General features: G+C 36.6%; 1 long non-coding RNA gene across 1 annotated transcript in view; it reads left to right on the top strand.

Moving 5' to 3' along the window:
• The first annotated feature begins 5,307 nt into the window (after window positions 1-5,307).
• The window catches only part of LOC106522958 (uncharacterized), a 4,590-nt gene continuing 1,580 nt past the window's right edge, over window positions 5,308-8,317 (top strand). The window contains exons 1-2 of the long non-coding RNA XR_001310839.1: window positions 5,308-5,473; window positions 6,404-6,477. This is a non-coding gene — a long non-coding RNA (uncharacterized LOC106522958). The remainder of the gene's footprint in view (window positions 5,474-6,403; window positions 6,478-8,317) is intronic.

Below are 8,317 nucleotides of genomic sequence, written 5' to 3'. Positions count from 1 at the left end.
GGAGCCCCCTCCTCAAATATGGGGTCTATCGTAAAACCGTTGGCTGGCGCAGTGTAGGTCAGACTCATCTACAGTCCTGCCAAATTTCATGTTGAATGGTGCAGGCGTTTTTGACCAAAAATCACCGAAAAAGTACGAAAACAATATGACTCCCGCTTAACACTACGTGTGCGGGGGTCATAATAATGCATTTCATCTGCCGTCTTTCACACCAGAGTTTGAAACTAAAAATCTGATGCTGGAGTTTTAACAGCTTGAAATAAACTTATTTGTGATCTCACATAATATCGTATCATGTGTCAGAGCTCAACGTATGCCCTGCAAATGACTCTCAAAAACTGGGATGTTATTATCCATCATTTTTTACCCAGTTCTTCCTTTCAGAGTCTCGGTGCCCATGTCCGGCAGTCGCTGTGCGAGGAGCGGAGTACATCCTAGACAGGTTTCCAGTCCATCAGGGCCACATAGAGACAAACTACTATTCGTACCTAGGCACAGTTTAAAGTTACCAGTTAGCTTAACAGTCATGCTTTTGGTTTGTGGGAGAAAACTGGAGGACCTGGAAAAAAAACCCACGCATGTACAGAGCATCAATGTACAGAGAGAACATGCAAACTAGAAACAGGGGTGGACTGGCCATCTGGGATACTGGGCAATGCCTGGTAGACTAACACCCATTTAGGGGCCGGCCTGGGCGTGTCGTGATTCAAAAACCTATATTATAAAAATTTTTTTAACCGCAACAGCCCATTGGTTGAGGACATTGAGCTAATCCAATGAAATCTCTCAGCTCTTGTCACTGAACATGCAAATACATCCTCTGGTATATGGAGAGCTCTTTCATTCAAAATAAATAAATAAATAAATAATAATTTTAATGATTTTGTTTTATTTCACAGGGAAATTTATTTATTTGATGGAATATTTATTAATACTTTATTAATTACAGCAGGGCTATTTAACTAAATTGCTCCGGGGGCCACATTTACTGCCGGTCAACAGCTGAGGGGCCAAAATCCAGCAATTTAAAGTTATTGTGTGAATAAACCAAGTATTACAAAGATCTGTTACCTTTGAATTAGTATATTTTGCTGCATTTAATCAAGAATACAACATACAGAACCCTATAAAAGTAGTGATAATTAAACATTATCAAAAACAAAAATAACACATTATTTGACACAAATATTATTTTGACATMTCTGACTTGCCAAATTTTTAAACCAATTTTATTTTCACTTTCATTCATTTTATCTTCAACTGCTTGTAGTTTTAACTGTCTTGAGTGTTTATAGAAAATGTTTTTACCAGCTTCTATCCAAGATTCTGACATTTCTGTAGACACCAAAGCATGTCTATGTTTAACTAAAAGAACTTAGAGTAATTAAAGAAGAAAACCGGGGGTTTGGGCTTGAGAGATGATTGAACCAATTGGTGGGCTGAACTTTGGTCACTTGCGGGCCGGATGTAGCCCATGGGCCACCAGTTGAATAGTCCTGCATTACAGTATTTATTTATTTTTTAATTAATTAATTAATTAATTTTGAATGAAACAGTTCTCCACATATATGGGGACATTCCATTGACTTCTATTGATTTCTACAACCTAACCCTGGTTTGAATCAACAGTTTGAATCAGATGAAGGCTCAGCTGYGGATACATTTTAAGACATCTCAAACAAACTGCTTCTTTGTGTGACAKCATGGTCTTCATTTTATTATTGACCTCCGCGACTCTGGTTCATCCATGGGTATAATTTTCAGATGCCCGAAGGTGCTTTGTTCATCAGTTCAAACAATTATACACAATCATGGGGTCGTACTGCCATTCTTCAGCTCAGGAAGGAAACAGATTTTGTGTTTTCTAGATTGGAGTATTTTGATGTGAAATGTACATGAAATACAAAACAAATCAAATCTTCATGAAGACATTAGTGAAGCATTATTTACAGTGAAACAAGAGCCGAAAGGATACTACTCAGCAATAAAGAAGCCATTACACTGAAAGCAAGATACCAAAACCTAATGTTTGAAGACATTGCTGCACTCTGATGAAACTGAACTGTTTGGCTATAATGACCATCATTTGGAGGAAAAAGGGGAAARCTTGCAAGCCTGAGAAYACCATCTTAAGAAATATGCAGGTGGTTGCCTCGTTTTGTGGGGGTGTTTTGGTGCAGGAGAGACAGGTGCACTTTATAATGTAGCTGGTATCATGAGAAGAAAAAAAAAGCACTACACAGAACTACAGAAGCAACACCTCAAGACATCAGCCAGAAAGTTCAAACTTATGTGAAAATAGGTATTTAAATTAGACAGTGACCATAAGTATACTGCCAAATTAGTTACAAAGTGGCTTAAGGACAACAAAATCAACTAGACATGGGTTTTTACGATGTAAAAACAAGTGKGCATTGCCATGTAGCATGTCATTGCAGCATGGCTTTGCCTGCAGCAAACTACAAGTTGTACAGGTACCAAAAGGCATAGCAATCATTTGGCACAGGACCTTTACATATAGAAATTACAATGGCAGCTGTAGGACAAAGTATGCAGGAGGAGTAGCTCGGCGACGTGGAAGAAGACGGAATAATAAGCGGAGTAATAATAATAACTAGACATGGGTTTTTACGATGTAAAAACAAGTGTGCATTGCCATGTAGCATGTCATTGCAGCATGGCTTTGCCTGCAGCAAACTACAAGTTGTACAGGTACCAAAAGGCATAGCAATCATTTGGCACAGGACCTTTACATATAGAAATTACAATGGCAGCTGTAGGACAAAGTATGCAGGAGGAGTAGCTCGGCGACGTGGAAGAAGACGGAATAATAAGCGGAGTAATAATAATAACTAGACATGGGTTTTTACGATGTAAAAACAAGTGTGCATTGCCATGTAGCATGTCATTGCAGCATGGCTTTGCCTGCAGCAAACTACAAGTTGTACAGGTACCAAAAGGCATAGCAATCATTTGGCACAGGACCTTTACATATAGAAATTACAATGGCAGCTGTAGGACAAAGTATGCAGGAGGAGTAGCTMTAATGTGTTTTCTATACCAGCTTGTGCCTGTCACGTCAGCAGGTGTTTGTAATTAAGATAATTGTGTGACAATATGAAGTTTGCAGAGATTTTTGTTAAAGTAGCAGTAGCTGGATTTGAACCATTATCTCCCGCATGAAAGCCCACAGTGCTCATCATGAGAGTGTCGGAGATGTGGCAGAGGACAATCCCAGGGATTGGATTGTATGTATACAGAAAAAGTTTACTCTGCCAATGCAATTATTGACACTTAAGTGCAATATATTACAAATATAGAGCAGTATTAAGAAAATATTATAGTAAAACATCAAAATACAATCATATTAGTATTGTAAACACTGAAAAATTGAGATTAAATATTATTAAAGTATGGAGCAGTACCAAGTTGAGTCCAGCATGGGGCAGTATTGGACCAGTACAAGGCCCCATTGACTTTCATTAAATGAATTTTAGAATAAAGTTTAAACATTAATATTTCAAAAACTACAAGTTGTACAGGCACCAGAAGGCATAGCAATCATTTGGCACATGACATTTACAGATAGAAATTACAATGGCAGCTGTAGAACAAAGTAAGCAGGAGCATTGGACTTGCAGAATGAACTTTGACCAAGTTCAAATGTGTTTTCTATACCAGCTTGTGCCTGTCACATCAGCAGGTGTTTGTAATTAAGGTAATTGTGGGACAATACGAAGTTTGAAGAGAATTTTGTTAAAGTTGCGACAGCTGGGTTTTGAACCATGATCTCCCACATGAAAGATCATGACATAGACCATTAGACTGTTGGAGCTTTGGCAGAGTGTGGTGCCAGGGGTTGGTTTGTATGTGTGCAGAAGGAGGCCACATTACCAATACAATTATTGACACTAAACTGCATAATATTACAACAATAGAGCAATATTAAGATAATGATATAGTAAAACATCAAAATACAATCATATTAGTATTGTAAACACTGAACTATTGAGATTAAATATAAAAAGCTATGGTGCAGTACCAAGTTGAGTACAGCTGGTGACAGTATTGGACCATCACAAGGCCCCATTGACTCCCATTTTATGAATTTGGAATAAATTTTCAACATTAATATTTCAAAAACTACAAGTGGTACAGGCACCAAAAGGCATGGCAATCATTTGGCACAGGACTTTTACAGATAGAAATTACAATGGCAGCTGTAGGACAATGTATGCAGGAGGCATTGGACTTTCAGAATGAAAGTTCAGATGTGTTTTCTATACCAGCTTGTGCCTGTCACGTTAGCAGGTGTTTGTAATTAAGGTAATTGTGTGACAATATGAAGTTTGAAGAGATCTTTGTTAAAGTTGCAGTAGCTGGATTTGAACCCTGATCTCCCACATGAAAGCCCACAGTGCTCATCATGAGACTATAGGAGATGTGGCAGAGGACAATTCCAGGGATTGGATTGAATGTATACAGAAAAAGTTTACTTTACCAATGCAATTATTGACACTTAAGTGCAATATATTACAGCAATATGACAACAAAAAGACAGTATAACAGTAAAACATCAAAATACAATCATATTAATATTGTAATCACTGAACTGAGTTTAAATTTTATGAAACTATGGTGCAGTACCATGTTGTGTAGATGCAGCAGTGGGCAGTATTGGACCAATACAAGGCTCCATTGGCAGCCATTATAATTTATTAAACATTAATATTTCAAAAACTATAATTTTTACAGGCACCAAAAGGCATAGCCATCGTTTGGCACAGGGGATTTACAGATATAAATTACAATGGCAGCTCTAGGACAAAGTATGCAGGAGGAGAAGCATGGCAAACTTGAGATGACTTGGATTGGAAACGAATCACAATAGTTTGCACTGATGAGCCTCATGCAAGAATCGTTCGTACGAACAGATTTGTTCTTAAGTTGTGCGTACGAGTGATTTCGGAGAATTTGTGGCATTCACCAATTTTCTCGTATTCTAAGATTTTTTTCAGATACGAACAAAATTCATGTGTAGTCCAGACCTGTCGTATATTTTACAAGCAGTCAGTCTACTGTTTTCCATAAGGATTTTTCTCACTAATAGTATTTCATTAGTTTGAAGATATTTAGAGTTGAAAATATATCACATAATTATGTTGACAATAGGTTATTCTGTTTGAACTGGAATTAGATTTTAAATGTAACTAACGAAATAAACTGGTTAGATTAAATTAAATTGGCTTTTAATGTTGTTGTATAACATTACAATATTAATATGAAGATCTCAAACTAAAAACCAACTTAAATTATGCATTAATTGAAGTTTGGAGTCATTTTAAAATGTGTCTTTTCAGAACCGCATCTGACACTTGCGACGGTCGGGAGGTGGGAGACGGCCAGGCGAGGTGTGGTGGTGGTGTAGCGGTGTGTGACTGTCTTCTGAATAAATGAAAACTATGTGACACAGGTATTTACACTTAAAAGACAAACTGGAGCAGAACTAGAGAGAGACATGAATATGATTTAGATTTTTATTTCTGTGACTGTATATATGACCCACAGGAGACACGACACTAACAGCAGTCATTTCATTCCATTCTTTGGCTTTAGTAGCTCCTTTAATTCCACGACTGACAGTGCTAAAAAATGACAGATTTTCTTTTCTCAATCTCGGAGAGCAGGACTTCAATCTCTGAACTTGTAAAGTTCTTTTAACTTTTCGCTGTCATTTTCATGAATGGACAGTTCCTGGTATCTGAGGCAGGAAACATAACCTTATATGGTGCTTTTGGGGTGGTAATTATGCTGCTCTCCTCTCCTCGTGCACAAGCAGCTGGATACGAACAGGTGGAATTCATCAGTTTACGCAGCTCATTTACACACTTTTCCTGAAGATAGAAGAGTTTGTTGAATCTGATGTGGCACGTTCGTACAAATCCTTCGTACGAATAAAAGTAAGAGAAATTTAGGATAAGAATATAAACTTGTTCTTGCATGCGGCCCAATGTTTTTGTAGTGGCTTTCACAAAGCCCTGATCTCAGTTCCATAGAATATCAGTGGGCAGAACTGCAAAAATGAGCAGCGAGTCTACAAACCTGAGTCAGTTCCACCAGTTCTGTCAGGAGGATTGAGACAAAACCTTGTGAAGCTTGTTGAAAGGAAACAAAATGTTCCACCTAGGTCATGCAGTTTAAAGGCAATGCTAAGGAAATGCATGTAAACTTGTGACTTTGAGAAAAGTAAGAAAAAAAATCTCTCTGGTTTCACTGTAAACAATGAGGCACATTTCACTCAGCCGTGATGGTAATCTTAAGAGTACAAAAACCTTTAATTAGTTTTGTCAGTTTGACAATTTTTTTATATCCTCATCCAATATATCTGGTTTGTCTTTTTCAGGCTCTTTTATGCAGCTTACCCACAGTGACTGCTGGAGACAGACACCAGCTCCCATAGCAACTCTGAACAGATAAGTGGGTAAAAGAAAATAAAGGGATCTCTAGCAATGCTCATTAACAAATACAAAATACTGTATGTGGTGGCAAACTAGACTTATAAACAAAACTGGATATCAAAACCTGGGCAAACTAAAACGTTTTTAAATTAAACTCAGAAAACTGTCAAGAACATTGAGATATATAACAAATGATCTGACAAAAAAACAGAAGGAAACCATTAAGGTATTTCTGTAGGAAATGGGGGATTGCTCCATGCACATGTCACCTGATGACAAATGTAAGACAGGTGTGTGTGTGTGGAGCAGAAAACAGCCCATATAAAATAAGATATATGACCTGACAAGAAAACATAATTTAAAAAAAACTTAATACACTGAAACTTACAAGAATGAACTAAAAATACAACACTAGATTTTATTTCTTTTTTGGTTCCTCTGGGTTAGAGGGCTGGTAAAGATGGTATTTAAAATCTAAATTCAAAATGTGTTCATTGAAAACAACATGATTTAAACCTGTGGCCTGGCAGTTTGAAGTGCAGCTCAGATACCGGCCGCAACTGCAAGATTGATGTCTTGTAGGGAAGAGTTAGCAGCATTTGTGTTTGTCACAGGATGATGATGTCATAAGAAGAACCACCAATGAAACAGGCTGTGTTCTATTCTGAAATACTTAAGCTTTATTATTTATCTGCAACATTAACATTTAAATTTTACATTTAGATTTTCACATTTAGATTTAGGATTTATCATTTAAATATAAAATTTAACATTTAAATTTAACATTTAGTAAAAAAAATAGCAACATATAAGAACTGTGAGCTTAACAGCGATAAATTAAAGTATTTCAGAATGGAACGCAGCCTTTGTTGTTGGTGCTTGGCTAGATTTAGGATTTATCATTTAAACATAAAATTTAACATTTAAATTTAACATTTAGTAAAAAAAATAGCAACATATAAGAACTGTGAGCTTAACAGCGATAAAATGTTGGTGTAATTTTTTTTACTAAGATCTTACGCTCAAAGTGAGCTAAACAATGAAAAAGTGTTGGTGATATTTTATAATATTTTAGTTTACACTTGGTGCCCCAGTGGGAGCATCATGCTGTGGGCATGTTTTTCATCAACAGGAAGTGAGAAACAGGTCATACTTTTGCAATTAGTTGGGCTTTAAAAGGATATAATTTAAAATGTATCTGACAAACTTCAACTGACGATTTAATAAATACATTTTCTAGTATCAGGTAAAAATGTTAATTTTTAAAGATTTCAAGACTTTGAAACAAGTACTTGAAATCCCTAAGCCATCCTGTATCCTTTATATTTCTGTGCTTTTTTAACAAACTGCAGAATGTGACAACAAAAAACAATTGTGTTCCAAATATTACAGATGTAGAATTCAGTTTAGAGTTATTTAAAACCATGGTCAAGTTTTTTATTTGAACTTTACACTAAAAAATCTCCACAACTATAGCCAGCAACGTCAAACTGAATAGCTATGTGTAAATGAGAGAAAACATAACAGATGATAAGATGACATATGTTTGAAAGAATTTAAATGCAGGGATACTAAACTTTAACCACAGAAATAAATTACAACAAATGACACATCTAATTCTAAATATTTATTTAGTAAATGACCCAAGCCTGGAAACTTTCAAGGCTGCATATTTTTATTTTAAAATGAGATTCTGCAGGTGTCCAGTTCAAATAAAACACGTCACTGAATTCCAGTCATCTGCCACAGGTACGAGTGTTTGGCCCATAATGCAGTGGGAACGGCCAAAAGAACGGTCCAGCTGGAGGTGAAAGATGAGGCCTTCTTCCACCCTCCCCCTCCTCCTCCTCCTCCTCCTC

Source organism: Austrofundulus limnaeus, unplaced genomic scaffold, assembly GCF_001266775.1.
Source record: "Austrofundulus limnaeus strain Quisiro unplaced genomic scaffold, Austrofundulus_limnaeus-1.0 Scaffold141, whole genome shotgun sequence".
NCBI lineage: Eukaryota > Metazoa > Chordata > Actinopteri > Cyprinodontiformes > Rivulidae > Austrofundulus > Austrofundulus limnaeus.
The sequence above is the reverse complement of the archived record's forward strand: the minus strand, read 5'-3'. Positions and strand labels throughout refer to the sequence as shown.